Below are 18,297 nucleotides of genomic sequence, written 5' to 3' on the forward strand. Positions count from 1 at the left end.
AGGGAAGTGCATCCGGGGCCTGCTCCACCCCTTCGCCCGGCTGGCGGCGTCGGTGCCCTGGAGAGAGGGAGAAGGAGAGAGAGATAGACAAGCGTGCGCACGGCTGCCTGGGGAGACTTCAGGCGCTTCAGCAGTAAAGCGCAATGCGCCCTCTGTGCCACCGCGCCTGAGCCCGCTCTGCCCGCAAAACCTGCCTCAAACACCGGGAATGATGATGATGATGATGATTAGCTTTTATTTCTGGAACCCCAGGGCTGAGAGTGAAACCCAGGAATAAGAAGAAATCCCCACTGTTTTCCCTGTACGCTCAAGTATTTGTTCAGCTGTTCCAAGTATTTGCTCATGAATTTGAATTCAAGTATTTGCTCAGCTGAGAACATTTCATACATCTGAATTTATTCCTGCATTGAAGGGGGTTGGACTAGATGACCCTCTACAATTTTATGATTCTATGAAGACCGTGAAATCTTACGTCTTTTTCTCTTTTTTTTAAGTTGCTAAGGTGCCACGAGATGCTGGTTTTTGCTTTGATAGACTAATTCAGCTACCTCTCTGGAAAGGACGGTGATTATTAGCAAGTTTTGCATCCTGGTTTCTCCTCCCTCTCTCTCTCTCTCTCTCTCTCTCTCTCTCTCACACACACACACACACACACACACACACACACACATACATACAAACTTTTTTGGAAATTAAGCATGGAAAGGCAAGCCTGGAGTTGAGTTCTAGTCCTGGATATGCTGCTCAAAGCAGCATGCAGAGCACTCCATAAGAATGTAACCCAGAAATAAAAGCTTCATAACAAAATAGCATTGATCTGAAGCATGTAATTGCCATTAAGCAAAGCAAGAATAAAGGGGATACTGAAGAAATAACACCACATTGAATCACAACTTTGATGGCCTTACATTACTTCTTAAAAATATGAAAGCTGATGCTTAAGGTCAGGAGTGGGGAACCTACAGTCCACAGGCCAACTGCAGACCTCAAGACCTCTCAGGACTCTTCCCAGTCCATGCCACCTTCCCCAGATTGCAGTCCTCACTGGCACCGCTACATCCCCTTCTCAAATGCGTTTTGCCTGGCATGATTTTGTCCTTGGAACTGTAATAATTCCACTTGCTTGCCTCGATGGAGAAATGGGTGGGGAGCGGGGGAGTTAGCAACCTCTGGATTTTTTTGCGGCTAGAATTTAGCCTACTGTACAAAGGTAAGAATCACATTGCCCCACTGCTTTTGGGTCTGGACCCACCCACCACGGACATGTTGTACTGGGAAAGCTGTTCTCTAGGGAATGCGCCCCTCAGGGTGAAAAAAATTGCCCACCCCTGTTTTAGCCAATAAGTTCCAATATATATCCCAGCTCAGCAACTTCACTCCCCAGGAGTATCCCATGCCCCATAGGTGCATTTAGTTTGTAGCAGAAACAGGGTTTTTAGTATTGTCACTCCAGCCCTCTGGAATGAACAAAAATTAGAAACCCAGTGCCATGATGTTTAGACACCTACTGAAGATGCTTTTGCCTAAGAAGGCTTTTCCTGAGGTGTGATCATGTCATTTATGAAATATCAATTGTACATCTGTAGCAATGGTCTTCTTTTTAGAGTCTGTAGAAATGATTTAAATTGTTCTTTGAGGTTTCTTTTTCAATTTTATCTTGGTCGCCTTGGGCTGTAAAACAGTTTGTAAATTTGTAAAATAAATAAAATAATAACCCTATGGGGCTACCACTGAGTAGAACCACCCTGCTCATGCCCTACACACTCACTGACGTAGATCAAAACTTTCTTAGAAGAAAAAAGAATAGGTCTGTGTGCCCTCTCACAGCTAAAGTCAGTGGCTGAAATCAGTGCAAACGGGAACAGAAAAGTGGCTCACATTTTCTGCTCCCCCACGTATCTTTATAATGTCTGAATCATTGCTGCATTGAGAACTTGATCACTGCCAATGAGGGCCAGAGATAAATGTGAGCCATTTTTCTGTTCCCATTTGCACTGTGAGACATCCAAAGCCATTGACTTCAGCTGTGAGAGGCCATACACACCTATCCTTTCTTGAATTTGTGCTGTTAAGTGACTATCTGGAAAGGCTTTTACTCAAATTATATTCATTTCATGACACAATTTAGTAATTTTAGGCTTCTTTCTTCTTCTCTGGCGATCACTCGTAGCTGAGTAAGATTGTCTCCCATGAATATGGTCTTAACAGTGAGTCACTGTGGAGGCCAATTCTGGATCCACACATCCTTCCACATAGGTTTCCATGCGGGAGTTGATCACGGTGAGGATTTGCCATGCATGCCTTCCTCTTAGCACGTTTCTCCCTTTCGTTCTGAGTTCAAGCGTCTTCAAAGTCCATGGCACCTTTGCTAAAGGCTGTTCTCCAGCTGAAGCGCTCACAGGCCAGTGTTTCCCAGTTGTCGGTGTTTATACTACTTTTTTTTAGATTTGCCTTGAGAAACCTAGTGGTCTTATGGGGGTGAGGTTCTTTAGATGGTAATGTTATTTTCAGTTCCTTAAAAAAACTGATGGGGCCCTGCGACTTTTGACCCAAAGTCCTGCGCTGATGAGACCACTGATGCATGACTGAATTTTAAGAATTTGTTTGTTGTTCTGTATCTTTATGAAAATCTGCTCCTACATAATTATTTTATGGGTTCCTTCCACATTACGGAACAACCACAATACTGGAGCCCTACAATTCCGCATGATTTAGCTGTATACATCAAGTCACCTTGATTCCTGAGTACCTCTCATGCATCTGACTTTGACCAGCATTGACTAACGGCATGGCTGACGCTGTATACCCCAATAATTCCAATGTCCGCAGGCTTTCTATCCCTCTTACTTCATATTTCATTTTAATAGCAGAAGCAGAATTAAACTGTCAGCAATATTCGAGAAGCCAACACTGTTTATGTTACTAACGGGTTTTACATCCGTCATGACTTATGTTGTAAATGTCATCACCTTCAAACATATGCTTTGCCTCCATTTGTTGGATAGTTATGTGGCTAATCCTCAAAGCAACAATCCATCATAATGAACAGAATTATGATAAATATCCCCATCCGTTACAATATTGGCCAGTGCTTTTCATTACTACATTGTCTAGATCTAATTTCAACATGGCTCTTTCTCACTATATTTTCACAGTGAGCTAGTCATTATCTCCGGCCTAATCTTGCAGCTCTCAATGAAGGAGAGAGGGAGGAAGCAATTTAATGGGAGATTTTTATGGGGATTTCACCTCAGGTTGTATCTACCACGAAGAGTGGTATGTGACCTTATGGAGAGTAGCTATTTATATATTAAATAAAGGTTTGTTCTCCACTCAGTATTTATATCTGAGTTTTTAAAAAGGTGTCACTTGGTGGAATAAAGTGCAATCTGTGGGCTGTATAAATTATGCCATTTCTGTTGAAGCTTTTATGTCATGGTGCACAGTGGAACTCTAAGGCACTTCTGCATTTCTGTGAAAGCGGGGGCTGGTCCATGCACATCTATGTTCAGGGAAGCTCTGTGCACACAGTATTTATTGTTGCTTAATTGCATTACATAAAACGTGGGTAGTAATAGTAGCAGCAGCGGCGGCCGCAACATTGCTTAGCATTGAATGTGTAATTATGGAGTTCTGTGGAGCAGGCATTATCTTGCTTCTCCCTGTACCACAGGCCTGCTTTTCACAGAAGGCAATTCTATCTGTGACCATATAACACCGGTCCTGAAAGACCTACGTTGGTTCCCAGTACGTTTCCAAGCACAATTCAAAGTGTTGGTGTTAACCTTTAAAACCCTAAACAGCCTTGACCCAGTATACCTGAAGGAGTGTCTCCACCCCCATGGTTAAGCCCAGACACTGAGGTCCAGCTCAAAGGGCCTTCTGGCAGTTCCCTCACTGCGAGAAGTGAAGCTACAGGGAACTAGGCAGAGGGCCTTCTCGGTAGTGGCACCTGCCCTGTGAAATGCTCTCCCATCAGATGTCAAGGAAATAAACAACTATCTGACTTTTAGAAGGCATCTGAAGGCAGCCCTGTTTAGGGAAGTTTTTAATGACTGGTGGTTTTTTGTGTTTTTAATATTCTGTTGGGAGCCGCCCAGAGTGGCTGGGGAAACCTAGCCAGATGGGTGGGGTATAAATCAATTACAGCGGTACCTCGGGTTACAAACGCTTCGGGTTACGAACGCTTCAGGTTACAGACTCCGCTAACCCGAAAGTAGTACCTTGGGTTAAGAACTTTACTTCAGGATGAGAACAGAAATTGGGCGGTGGCGGGAGGCCCCCTTAGCTAAAGTGGTACCTCTGGTTAAGAACAGTTTCAGGTTAAGAACGGAACTCCAGAATGAATTAAGTTCTTAACATGAGGTACTACTGTATTAATAATAATAATAATAATAATAATAATAATAATAATAATAATAAAAAAAATCTGGGCCACCCTCAACAGGGTCCATGGTCTGCCAGGACTAAGTCAGCCAATAGCAGAGAACCAACATGGTGCTATTGGCTGACAAAGTTTCCAGCTCTGCTGTCATCTCTTGGGCAATCTGTTGGAAAAGAGGAACCAACAAGTCTTGCCTATGCACCATCAGACTACAGTTTAGGAGAAGGGGAAGGGGAAGGGGAAGGGGAAGAAGTTGCCGCCCATCTGACTGGATTGCCTTCCAACAATTTAAACATGACTTCCAACAATTTTAAAAAATCACAGTAAAATATCAAACATTAAAAATTTCCCTATGCAGGGCTGCCTTCAGATGTCTTCTGAAAGTCAGATAGTTGTTTTTCTCTTTGACATCTGGAGGGAGGACATTCCACAGGGCGGGTGCCACTACCGAGAAGGACCTCTGCCTGGTTCCCCATAACCTCACTTCTCGCCATGAGGTAACTGCCAGAAGGCCCTCGGAGCTGGACCTCGGTGTCTGGGCTGAACGATGGGGGTGGAGACGCTCCTTCAGGTATACAGGGCTAGAAAAGCAAGGTGCAAGGCTGATCCCTCCTCCCTGCCCTCTTTTTAAGTCTGCACACAACATAGATGAATATTATTGTTACATTAATATCTCACCTTTCCTCCAATGAGCTCAAGATGACATACATGCTTCTTGTAGGCTGAAATACAGTGACTGGCTCAAGGTCACCGAGTGAACTTCATGACTGTTTGGGGATTTGAACCCTGGTCTCTGAGGTCCTCTCGCCACTACACCACACCACATATTTTGCGCTGAGCTCTGTCCTTTCCTCAACTTACCAAAAAGCACTGGTTTTTATCTGTATTCCCAGACCCTCTTTGGGCTTTACCCTTCCACCCATAACAGAATTGTTGACTTCTAACAATTGACAGCGCTTACTTCAGCCTGTGTGATTTCTGCCTCTCTGTTTGCTGCTTGCCCCAAGGCCTGGGTGGCTGACAAGACTGGCACTCAGAATTCAATCACATAAATTAAATGTTCGCCCTTTCAGATCAGGCATGAATAAAAAGGACTTTTCCCCCAGCTGATAATATCTTGTGTCCAGTTTCCTACTGCAACTGACAAAAAAAAAAGACATAATAAAAGGCCCAGCATTGTCCATGTGACAGGAATCTTGTGTCAAGATCTTCATCATCAGCATCTGCCTTTTCAGCCAACTGCTCATCTCTTCTAATTTAAATCTTGGATTGTGATCAATGGTGAGGGGAGCCCCTGGGGAGTTGCAATAACTTCTCATAGATGGTAGATATAGTTTATACTGGAAATATCAAATTAATCTGACACGTTGCCTCATTTCAGTTCTTTTTCAGGCATTTCTGGCAATAATGAAATATGCCACTTCATGTGAAGCAGTGCACATTCAGCAGTCAGAATCTGATCATGACATGCATTGAATCCAGTACTACAGAGCTCCAGGATTCACTGCTGTGCCAATAATTACAGTTAACCTGTTAAATCCATAGTAATCTACCATGGTTCCTAACCATTCCCGCACTGCCATTTAACTGTACAGTGGTACCTTGGGTTAAGTACTTAATTCATTCCAGAGGTCCGTACTTAACCTGAAACTGTTCTTAACCTGAAGCATCACTTTAGCTAGTGGGGCCTGCTGCCGCGCTGCCGGAGCACGATTTCTGTTCTCATCCTGAAGCAGTGGCGTAGCGTGGGGGGTGCAGGGGGGGCCGGCCGCACCGGGCGCAACATCTGGGGTTAGGGCAAATCCACAGGTTAGGGGGCGCAAATCCACGGGTTAGGGGGCGCCTTGCCCCAGGTGCTGACAACCCAAGCTACGCCACTGACCTGAAGCAAAGTTCTTAACGTGAAGCACTATTTCTGGGTTAGCGGAGTCTGTAACCTGAAGCGTATATAACCCGAGGTACCACTGTATAGGTTGGGCTGTGCCAAGATTACATTACATGAAAAAGTTCTGATGAGCCACTCAAATAGAGATGGGAGTGGGTAACTAAATTGAAGTTCCAGTGTGATGCAGTGGTTCGAGACCTGGGAGACTCAGTCATAAAGCTCAGTGTGGGGGCCTTGGGCCAGTTGCTGTCTCTTAGTCCAACCTACCTCACAGGGTTGTTGTGAGGACAAAATGGGGAAGGGAAGAACTTTGTGTGCCACTTTGAGCTCCTTAGAGGAAGTATAAACCAAATACTGTAAATAAAATGCTGGTGGTAAGTAGATTTCCTATGTTACTGGCAATACTTCATTTATTATTTACTTATCCTGCCAATCCTCTAATACCTGAATCTCCTCCTTCTCTGGCATATTATGTGCATAGGATCACAGAGTTGGAAGGAAACCCTGAGGATCATCTAGTCCAGCCTTTCTCAACCTGTGGGTCCCGCGATGTTGTTGAACTACAACTCCCATCACCCCTAGTTAGCAAGGCCAGAGCTCAGGGATGATGGGAGTTGTAGTCCAACAACATCTGGGGACCCACAGGTTGAGAACCGCTGATAGTCCAACCGCCTGCAATGCAGGAATATGCAGCTGCCCCACTTGGGGATCAAACCTGCAACCTTGGTGTTATCAGCACCACGCTCTAACCAACTGAGCCACCCAGGTGTTCTTGTTCTTGTTAGATTTCTTGCCCACCCTTTGCCATGAGGTCCCAGGATGTGTTGTGGTTATTTAAAAACACAATATTAAAACCAGTGGAAATAAATTATAGCCCAAAGGATAGGGTGAGCCCAACAAGTCTTTTTACGTTCTGTGTGGTAGGCTAGGCTGAGATAAGGAAATTAGCCCAGGGTCACCCAGTGTGCATCATGGCTAAGTGGGGCTTTAACCCACACCCACCCACCCATCTTCCCAGCCTGACACTCTAACTTTTATGCTATACTGACTTTCACTAATAATAGCTTGAGTTTGGGAGACGGAAGCAATCTGGAGTCATGTTGTGCCTTTAAAGAAGAAGAATTTTGATTGTGATTAGAAGAAGAAGAAAATATTTTCATTAAAAAATAATTTATACATAAATATAATTAAAGAGCATCCTACACATATATAATTATAGTAATGCAAAAGTGCTGTGTTATCCTGAAATGTATTGCTCCAATACATCACAAATAAAGTCAATTGCTCTAAAAATCCATTTAGCTGATCATAAATTGTTCTTCTATAATATGTTAATTTAGACATTGTTGCAACAATCCATATTCTGACTATGGCATGTGTAGATTTAGCATTACAGGGCTGCTGGTGGCTGATTTCACATAATCTCCCTTAGATTATTACGGTTCTCCGAAATTTCATCCGTCTGTTCAGCATGTATCTGAAGCTACATCACAATAATATACAAAGTTGTTTGCAATGCATATTTTTAGAAAAAGCCACTCTGAATAAGATTAATTTGTTTGTGTTTGTTTGTTTGTTTGTTTGTTTGTTTGTGATGTGTGGCCATTTGGCTGGCCTTATGGGTGTTTATTCCCTTTGCTGTCACTATGGAACTTCTCCCCACTGAGTTATCCACCATTGGCCTGTCAAATGTGTCTTTTAAGTCTGACTGCCACATGGGAACAATGCAAAGGAACAACAAATGATTTAATAGTTTGGCAATCTGCTTATTGCTTGTCTATCCTCCTCCTCCTCCAAGGATATCTGAATGTGTGCAAGAAATAGTCATTATTCTGGATCATCTGAATGTGTATGAAAACAAACATGCCTTTAAGCCCCCTTCCTTTTATCTGGCACATCTTCAGTCGCTGCAGTCTCAAAAGCAGTTGCACAATAAAACCTAGCTCACCCTTTTACAGAAGGAGTAAAACCACCATAGGGTCACCATGTGTTTTTACAGGGATGATGTGAAGCAGCTGCCTATTATTTCACTGTGTGTTCGCTGCTCAAAGATGCTTCAGGCAGTTGGGGAATTGTTGCTAAGTGTTCTTGCGGAGAAATAAATGTGATGGGTTTCACTTACAAACAGGGGTGACAACTTGAATAAATATGGGGGGGGGGGCGGATTAGCCCCACTCTGCATAATCTATCACATGACACAGTACACACACACTATTTGAATGGCAATGCCTATCAACTTTTTGGGTGGGGCCCTCAAATATTTTATGGGTTTGGTCAAAGACCCCTTATTCAATAATAATAATAATAATAATAATAATAATAATAATAATAATAATGTGTTTGTTTGTTTATACCCCGCCCATCTGGCTGGGTTTCCCCAGTCACTCTGGGCAGCTGCCAACAGAAATATTAAAAACACAATAAAACATCAGACATTTAAAACTTCCCTAAACAGGGCTGCCTTCAGATGTCTTCTAAAAGTCAGATACAGTCATACCTCGAGATAAATACACTTCAGGTTGAGCGCTTTCGGGTTGCGCTCCGCGGCGACCCGGAAGTAACGGAGTGCGTTACTTCTGGGTTTCACCGCTCACGCATGCACAGACGGTCAAAATGACGTCACGCGCGTGCGCGGAAGCGGCAAAACGCGACCCGCGCACGCACAGACACACTGTCATATCTTACATTCTGTTCGGGATGCGAACGGGGCTCAGGAACAGATCCCGTTCGCATCCCGAGGTACCACTGTAGTTGTTTATTTCCTTGACATCTGATGGGAGGGCGTTCCACAGGGTGGGTGCCACTACCAAGAAGGCCCCCTGCCTGGTTCCTGTAACTTCGCTTCTTGCAGCAGGGATGTTAAATTGTTAATATGTGAAAGTAGCAGTGATGAAACATTCTTCACTAGGCAACTTGACATATTTTGAGCCATTTTGGGGTACCACCTGATAGCGGCACACTTACTTGTTAGTAAGCGCCGTTGAACTCAGTGAGGATAAGTGTGCATTGAATTGAGGTGCACACACTGTGCTTAATCCAGTTTCCTGGTTTAATCAATGGATGTCACAATCAATGTTCAGATATTACTTGCCCTGGAAACTATTTGAGCCAATCAGCTGAGGAACTTGAATGTTTCACTTAATTTTCCCAGCTAAAATGACAAATTTGTAACAATTAAGTGTCCAGATGGGACAAATTCAAGTGCTTTAGTTTAACTGGACTTTAGAGCAGGCTGCCCTTTTCATTAATAAATCTGCACCAATCTATCATGGCTTAAAGAATCTTGGAAAGTCTAGTTTGCTGCAGAGAAATTTATTTTAGGGTGCTTCCAGATGACCTGTTTATTGAGCATTCATTTCAATTTGTTTGCAGGAAGGTTAGACAATGTTGCTGTTTTAATGAGCATTCGCTTTGTTTCACTTGCAGGGAGGTTAGACAACGTTGTGTCAAAGCAAGTGTCATCCCACACTTCACAGTGGTTTCCCCATCATTTTCCTTATCTCAAAAAGTCTGATTCTGGAGGGAATAGGAATTGTTGTACAAAAGCTACAAATCAGGTTTAATTGTGTTACCTGAATTTACTAGTATAAGATTGAATCCCACCCCAAAAATATTAACAGTCTGGAAACAGCTATCCTAGTGACCCTCAACATACGACTATGACTATGTACACAGTATACCTTTAAACTATATTTGTTTGGCCAATAAATAATTTCCAGTTAATCTCATGCTGGAGATTGGTCCTTGTGAATCCAGATTTGACTCGTCCAGGCAAGAATCTCTTTAGTTGGTGAGCTGCCAGACACTACAACTCACTAGGTACACACTGCGTCACTGAGTTCTTTATTCGCAACTATTTCACAAAGGCAGAAACTAAGGTAAGGAAGGGAACAACTGATTAGGGCAGTGGAGGAGGTAATTGATTGCATCTTACTAAGATACTCAGTGTAGAGCCATTAAAGTCATGACTACCTTAAATCCATTGTTTACAGTGAGTCTACTCTGCGTATGACTTACATGCAAATATACCTTTGTCATCTTGTTACTTAAATAGTGTTACATTATAGAGTACACTAATGTAGCACTAAGTAACAAGTCTCAACTTGTAGGTCAAGACCTCTATCATAAGAGACCCCAAGGTTCTAGTCATCCCATTTATCTCTCTGCTTTCATCTTTCTTTTCTTCTACCTTTGTGATGTACTGAGCTGAATCCTAGAACAATAGGATCCAGAATGCAGCAGTCTAACTGGTCTGCAGGAGCAGCCAATCAGGCTCCTGGATGAAGTGAATCAGCAACCTGATTAGCCTACAGGAGCAGCCCGGAATTAGCGAATCATGCGGGGTCCATTGTGTAGACGTTTTGGGGAAAGTTTCATTCATTGCTACTATGAGGTGAATAAAGAGCATGAAATTCACACTCAACTCTCAGTACAGTGGTACCTCAGGTTAAGAACTTAATTTGTTCTGGAGGTCCGTTCTTAACCTGAGTTACCACTTTAGCTAATGGGGCCTCCCACTGCCACCGCCACGCAATTTCTGTTCTCATCCTGAAGCAAAGTTCTTAACCTGAGGTACTATTTCTGGGTTAGCAGAGTCTGTAACCTGAAGCATCTGTAATCTGAAGCATCTGTAACCCGAGGTACCACTGTATATTTCAACCTTCTTTTTTCTTTGTCTGCTGCCCATCATTCCATCCATTTGCTTGTTCTATCTCTCCCTGTCTTTGCTCATAGGTTTATTGCTGAAGCAAATTACGACAGCTCTCAGAGGATGGTCCTCACTCTAGCCGGTGTCGTGGTAGAAAGGACCTTCTGCTTCTGTACTAAAAAGAAATGCAGTTCTCTGCATTCACATTGTTCAAATGTGAAACGTGGTTTTATATAAGGCTGCTTCAGTGTTTATACAAGTGGAAACTTACAGTATATTGCCATCATAGGAAAAGTGTTGCAGTTAGAACAGGTACTTAGTACTACGATTCAATCCTCTTGTTCTGGTAAAACAACTAGGAGGGAAGTGGTATTTCTTTATCTCTATAAGCTCAATTAGACGCGGGTGGCGCTGTGGTTAAACCATAGAGCCTAGGATTTGCCGATCAGAAGGTCAACGGTTCGAATCCCCGCAACAGGATGAGCTCCCGTTGCTCCGTCCCAGCTCCTGCCAACCTAGCAGTTTGAAAGCACGTCAAAGTGCAAGTAGATAAATAGGTACCGCTCCGGTGGGAAGGTAAATGGTGTTTCCGTGTGCTGCTCTGGTCCATCAGAAGTGGCTTAGTCATGCTGTACGCCGGCTCCCTCGGCCAATAAAGCGAGATGAGCGCCGCAACCCCAGAGTCGGTCACGACTGGACCTAATGGTCAGGGGTCCGTTTACGTTTACCTTTATAAGCTCAATTGCTACTGATATTTCCTAAACCCTGGAAGCTCACAGATCTTTGGGTTGTTTCGGGGTGTTCTAAATATTTTGTTGTCTTTTAATGTGAAAATATATGCACTTCTCCATACCTAAAATGTTGCCCTGGTATTCAGAAACCACAACCTCATTACTTATTTGCCCTGTTACATTTCCATACCAACAGGCACTCAGTCACTCAAGTTTGCTATTAAAACACATTATGTTTGGAGGTAAGATCTAGTGATACAAATGGAACGTACTTTTGCAGGAGCATGCTTATTGTTTCTATGCTCCTGGCCTGCGTTTCTCACTTGGCCAGATTGCTTTACTAAATTATCTATAATCTTCAGGCATCCCTAATTATCATTTTGAGTCTTTTCTTATCTAGAGTGTCCTTGATTCTGTATAACATAGGAGAGTGATCTGGTAAGATATAAGAAAGCTGTAACATAAAAGAGCTTTTTTAAAAAAGAGCTTCTGGGGAGGGGAAGTAAGACCAAACAACTAGACATTATAGACTTATAAACATGAGAATCAAGAGGTCTTAAGAACTCACGGAGATGATGGCAGAAGCCTTTTCTGTGAGTTCCGGTTCCATTGAGAATTCTGAGCCAGGCTTTCGTTCCTTGCAGCATAACCTACAACCTGCTTCCAATTGTTTGGCATCAGTTGAACATATGCGGCACCCAACTGCTGGGCTTAATGTTGTATGAATTGAATGCTAGACCCTTATCTATCATTTATTTGTCTCATGTGTATATGCCCATATATATTACAGACATTTTTTATTTAATTATTCAGGAATTGGCACACGAGTTGCATTATCTCATTCCTCTGGGTCCCCATCACTGACAGAATAATGCAAAGGAGCAGTAGCTAACACTTATACACTTTGGGTTGTTCATCAGGAAATAAGGCCTCATTAAACTGCCTGTAACACACAGCAAGGAATTATCCTTAAGGAGTGCCTGGCATCGAAAGCCTCTCTCATCCCTTATCCCTTCACTGGCTGCTGTAAGAAAAGTTGCGCGGCTCAGTCATAATTTACAGGCAAGTCTCAATATTTGGGCTGTGTCATTTTGATGGATATAGAGCTGTCCCCACTACAAGGTCAACATGTGTATCTGTTTATTCGGGGAAATATATGGCACGAGGGGGAGAGAGCGGCATGTCAGAAGGCTCTTTCTCAGTTTGAGGCTTCCTTCTCTGCTTACTGGGTGGCCTTTGGCAAATTCCTGTATTATAGCTTTCCCTTCTTTCTCCAAAATGTAAAATGGGAATAATGGCAACCTTACTGTACAAAATGAAGTCTGTGCAACAGTCTCAGTAAAGGTGGTACAGTGGTACCTCGGGTTACAGACGCTTCAGGTTACAGACTCCGCTAACCCAGAAATAGTACCTCGGGTTAAGAACTTTGCTTCAGGATGAGAACAGAAATCGCATGGCAGCGGCGGCAGGAGGCCCCATTAGCCAAAGTGGTACCTCAGGTTAAGAACAGTTTCAGGTTAAGAACAGACCTCCAGAATGAATTAAGTTCTTAACCCGAGGTACTACTGTATATAATAGTCACAGTCAAGAAATAGGCCCTTCTGCACAAAACAATTGAAATGAACAGGAACTCCAAGGAAGAACTGTCTGAGCTCGCCAAGTTTTACTGGCTATCAGTTCTCAGTTTTGTCCACTTTATTTCACCATAAGGGAGAGTGGAAGGCTGCAGTCCTATGCATATCTACTTGGAAGTGAGTCCCACGGAGGGACTTCCTTCAGTGTAGAAATGAATGGGTTTCCACTCTTGATCTGAGAGCTGGCCCATGACAGCCCACTATTGATAACACGTCTACTATGTTCTTGCGCTATTTCCATTCAATGGTGCTTGTGCAAAAGAATAGCCATGCTAGGTAAAGGTAAAGGGACCCCTGACCATTAGGTCCAGTCGTGACTGACTCTGGGGTTGTGGCGCTCATCTCGCTTTATTGGCCGAGGGAGCCAGCATACAGCTTCCGGGTCATGTGGCCAGCATGACTAAGCCGCTTCTGACGAACCAGAGCAGCGCACAGAAACGTTATTTACCTCCCCGCTGGATCGGTACCTATTTATCTACTTGCACTTTGACGTGCTCTCGAACTGCTAGGTTGGCAGGAGCAGGGACCGAGCAACGGGAGCTCACCCTGTCGCGGGGATTCGAACCGCCAACCTTCTAATCAGCAAGCCCTAGGCTCTGTGGTTTAACCCACAGGGCCACCCGTGTCCCAATAGCCATGCTAGTAGGTGATAATTGTAGTTATTAGTCTCCAGCAGCATCTGAATGGTACCACATTAGCTTCCCCACTTTATATTATTTCTACAGTTCTGTTAATTATTTATTTTTTAAGCTTCTTTGATTAGAAATTATAATATTGATTTCATGATGCATCCAATTTTCATTATTACTACTATTATTGATGATGATGATGTTAATCACAGAGTAAAACCCAGCGAAATCAATGAGCTTGAATAACTTGGGTTTACTCTGAATATGACTAATGTTGGAGATCATCCTTTTTTGTATTTAAATTGCCTGTCGCTGTTTCACTATGTTCTTGTTCATTTGATATGTTCATATAGATATATATTGACTAACCTGTCATTTACCTCTCTTGTGCTTTATTATTGTTGTGACCTGCTTTGAACTCAACTTTCTTCTTGGAAGAACAGCACACAAAAATCAAAACAAATCATCATTTGGCAAAAGATGTATATATGAGCCATAAAAGTGGCAAGATAAGAGCTTCTCAATGGATCTTCGAAGCTTAAAGCAATCATTTTCAAAGAATATTGTTAGAATGTTTATAATACATGAATTTCTGAGTGGTTTTGGAGACTTGAGACTGGTCTATAGAAAAGCAGAGAGGAAGCAACACAGAGATTTCTCAATGCTCCCCAACCATTATCTCTAGATACCAGGAAGGCAGGAAGAACATCATTCTGTCCTTAGGTCTATTCAGCTATTCATCAATTCAACAGAAACTCCACAGATTCCAATTATAATAATTCTCTTACTGTGTGGAAGTTACCTAATAATGTAGCTCAGCAACTGTCAATGACTCCTGGACTCTAGAACCTGCAATGACTTCTAGCCATTCTCTGGCTGAAAGCCAATTGTTACCTGATTGTGACTTCCACAACGGCCTGTCCACTGCTGGAAACAAGACACTGGGCTGCATGGTCCATTAATCTGATCCAACACAGCTCTTCTGTTTGAGGGATGTCAAATTTCCCAGCTAACCTAACACTAAGCCAGTTGAAATACATTTACAAAGCACTAATGAAGCACTTCTCTGTGGGCCACAACACTTAGCATAAAGAAATTCCTCTTATTTCATTGGGACTTGTTCCAAAGTGTGTGCTTATGACAGTAGCCTTAGTGTGGGGCGGGGGTTAAGTGCTTCAGAGCTTCTGGAAGCAGAGTGCTTCAATGGGCACTCTGGAGAACCAGCTCTCCCATCCTGCCTTGAGGTCAAAGAGTGAAGAAAGATACCCTCAGGGTAATAGGAAATTGCCTAGAGTCTAGAGTGGCTGTAGGCAACTGTGAGCAGCTGATCAGGTGGGCACTTTGTAGGGAGCTACAGTGCTGCATGCCACTCTCCAGTTCTCATAACCTTCTTCATGCCTATGTGTCTTCCACTTGGGAACCATAAAGGCAAAAAACAGTAAGGTGAATCAAATGGGGAAAAACCAAGCAAGGGATTCATTGAGCCACTGGGCAAATAGCAAACCAAGACTAATCCAGGGTATTTTGCCAGCCCATAAGGGACACGGGTGGCGCTGTGGGTTAAACCACTGAGCCTCTTGGGCTTGCCAATCAGAAGGTCAGCAGTTCGAATCCCCGCAACGGGGTGAGCTCCCATTGTTCGGTCCCTGCTCCTGTCAACCTAGCAGTTTGAAAGCACCTCAAAGTGCAAGTAGATAAATAGGTACTGCTCCGGCAGGAAGGTAAACGGTGTTTCCGTGTGCTGCTCTGGTTCACCAGAGCAGGCTTAGTCATGCTGGCCACATGACCTGGAAGCTGTCTGCGGACAAACGCTGGCTCCCTCGGCCTATAGAGCGAGATGAGCGCACAACCCCGGAGTCGGTCACAACTGGACCTAATGGTCAGGGGTCCCGTTACCTTTAAAGATGTGCCATGTATGAACATGTGAAGCTGTCAGGCCATTGGTCCATATAGTTCAGTGTTGTCGACGCTGAGTGGAAGCAGCTTTCTGGGGTTTCAGGAAGGGGTCTTTCCCAGCCTCACCTGGTGATACTAAGAATTCTACCCTGAGCTCCATGAACTCCCAAGACCCCTCTCAGTTCTTCAGAGTGCATCGTGCTGCATCAGCATTCCTAACAATATTGCCACCCTAAGCAACTGCTTGAGCTCTTTATGCAGTTAGGCAGGCCCTGGCCAAGGAGTATTGAAGTGAATCCAAACATCTCAGCACTCTCCTGCTTTGTCAGTGTTCCATTGTGAGGTACCTACCAAACCATTTTCAATAGGTCTGCTGTAGCATTGTGGTAACTGGGCTTTTAAGCAGTTGCAGAGAAACAAAATGAGGAATGTGCTGGCTGTACAGCCTGTCACACAGTGAACCCCTTTCAATTACATACCCTCCAACATTTCTGCGATGAAAACAGGGACATCCCATTCCATAATGATAATTTTACTATTTAAACCCCACACATCTTACTGGGCTGCCCTAGCCACTCTGAGCAGTACAATACTTAACTAACTCAGGTTCTGCCCTCAACATAAATCCTGGCTATGCCTATGTCACAGAATCCTATATTTGTAGAGTGGGAAGAGTTAACCTTTAAAGTAGAACAAGACACTTCATTTGTGTAGCAACTTTATTTTATTTCATCAGTTTTATATCCCACAATGTAAATACAATCATAAAACTTTTTTAAAAACAAAAACAAACAGCATTATCATCCACAGTTCGAAGACAAGAAGCAGCAGAGTCAGTAATAATACCCACTATATCCCAAAGTCCTGAGCAAATAAAATAGTTTTCAGATTACACCTCTATACTGCTAGTACAGGGCACAGTCGGATTTCACTCCTACTGGGAGAGTCAGAGACACCCCATCATTGTCATCATGGCCATGAAGTCCTGCCCTGGACAAGTCAAGGCCGTCCCAACACGGACAGGGAAGTCTCCCAATAGGATCCTCCAAAACCACATTGTAAACTACCTCCTGTGGGGGCAGTGGGATGGGGAGTACACTAACAGCACCATTGTTTTCTTACCCAGCACCAAATGCAGACCCTCACACCCAGCTCCCAAGTCGGCAGATTTCCTAATGAAGAAGATGGAAGCTCTATGTATTGATTGCAATATCCCACCTCCCAGCCCTCCAGTCTGCACAGATGGGGTACTGAATATCCAGCTGGGCAAAGCTGGGTCAAGTCCACACACACACCCCAAAAAAGTTGGCCACCCAAGTCTCTGTAATGCAGCCAAATCGGCCCCTTAACCCCCTGTCATCTTGCAACTAAGTGAGATCTTACTGTGGTCTGGCCTGGAGACACCAGAAGCAATGACAGAGAGAAAGGCAGGATGAGATTTTGACTAAACATTAGGAAGAACTTTAGGATGGCCTCTTTGACGGTGGAACGGACAACCTCAGAAGGTGGTGGGTGCTCCTTAAATGGTGGTTATTTTTTTAAAGACAGAGGTAGAGGGTCACCTGCCAGCAATTCTTGCATTGTAGGGGGTTGGATGAGCTGCCCCCTATCAGTGCTATGATTTTATGTGGGGCAAGATAGAGAGGGCAACAGGCTTAGCCCGTTTGCTGCCCCTATCCCCGTGCGGAGAGCACTTCACGTATCTTGACATCTGAGCTCAAGCCAGCACTTTTACTCCCGAGGCTCCACGATTGGGCTTATACTCCAATGCCTTTTCCACCTGTGCTCCTCTCATAGGCTGGCATTCAGAAATACAGGCAGGAGAGGGAGCCCACCCCCTCCCTTCTCTCGCATGAACTCTGTTTGACCCCTCTTCCTTCAAGGGCCTAAAACGGCATGAAAGCAGTCGTATATTTTACAATATATTCCCCTGCACGTTAAAGCCCTTTTTCTTGCTGCATCTAGGCAGACATCGCGCGGGCTCTTTGTCTGCTTTTTGCCTCTCCCAGCGATCAGAATGATCAGGTTGTGCTCCAGGATTTCCCCTAAATTAAAACAAAGGCGGTGTCTGTAATTTCAGATTTGAAGCTGAAGTCCTAAGCTAGAGGCAACGCGAACCTAAACGAGGTTTCTCAGAAGCAATTATTTAATTTAATTAATTTAATAATAATAATAATAATAATAATAATAATAATAATAATAATAATAATAAAAAATCTGGCTGGGTTGCTCCAGACACTCTGTGAGGCTCCCAACACGTATAAAAACATAATATAACGTCAAGCATTAAAAATTAAGTTAAATGGGTACGTTTAGGATTGCAGCCGTACTCGATGATGTCCCCTCCGAACACAGTAAGGCAAACTTCTCCATAATTTGCTTAGGATCGCGCTGTGCGTGTGACTATAAGTAGCAGTCAGATCATCCGACCTCTTTCTAGAAAAGGTTGTGCGCCAGCTTTTTCTTGCTATAGTTTTGCTTGCTATAGAA

The sequence above is a fragment of the Podarcis muralis genome, chromosome 1 (genome assembly GCF_964188315.1).
Source record: "Podarcis muralis chromosome 1, rPodMur119.hap1.1, whole genome shotgun sequence".
NCBI classification, from domain to species: domain Eukaryota; kingdom Metazoa; phylum Chordata; class Lepidosauria; order Squamata; family Lacertidae; genus Podarcis; species Podarcis muralis.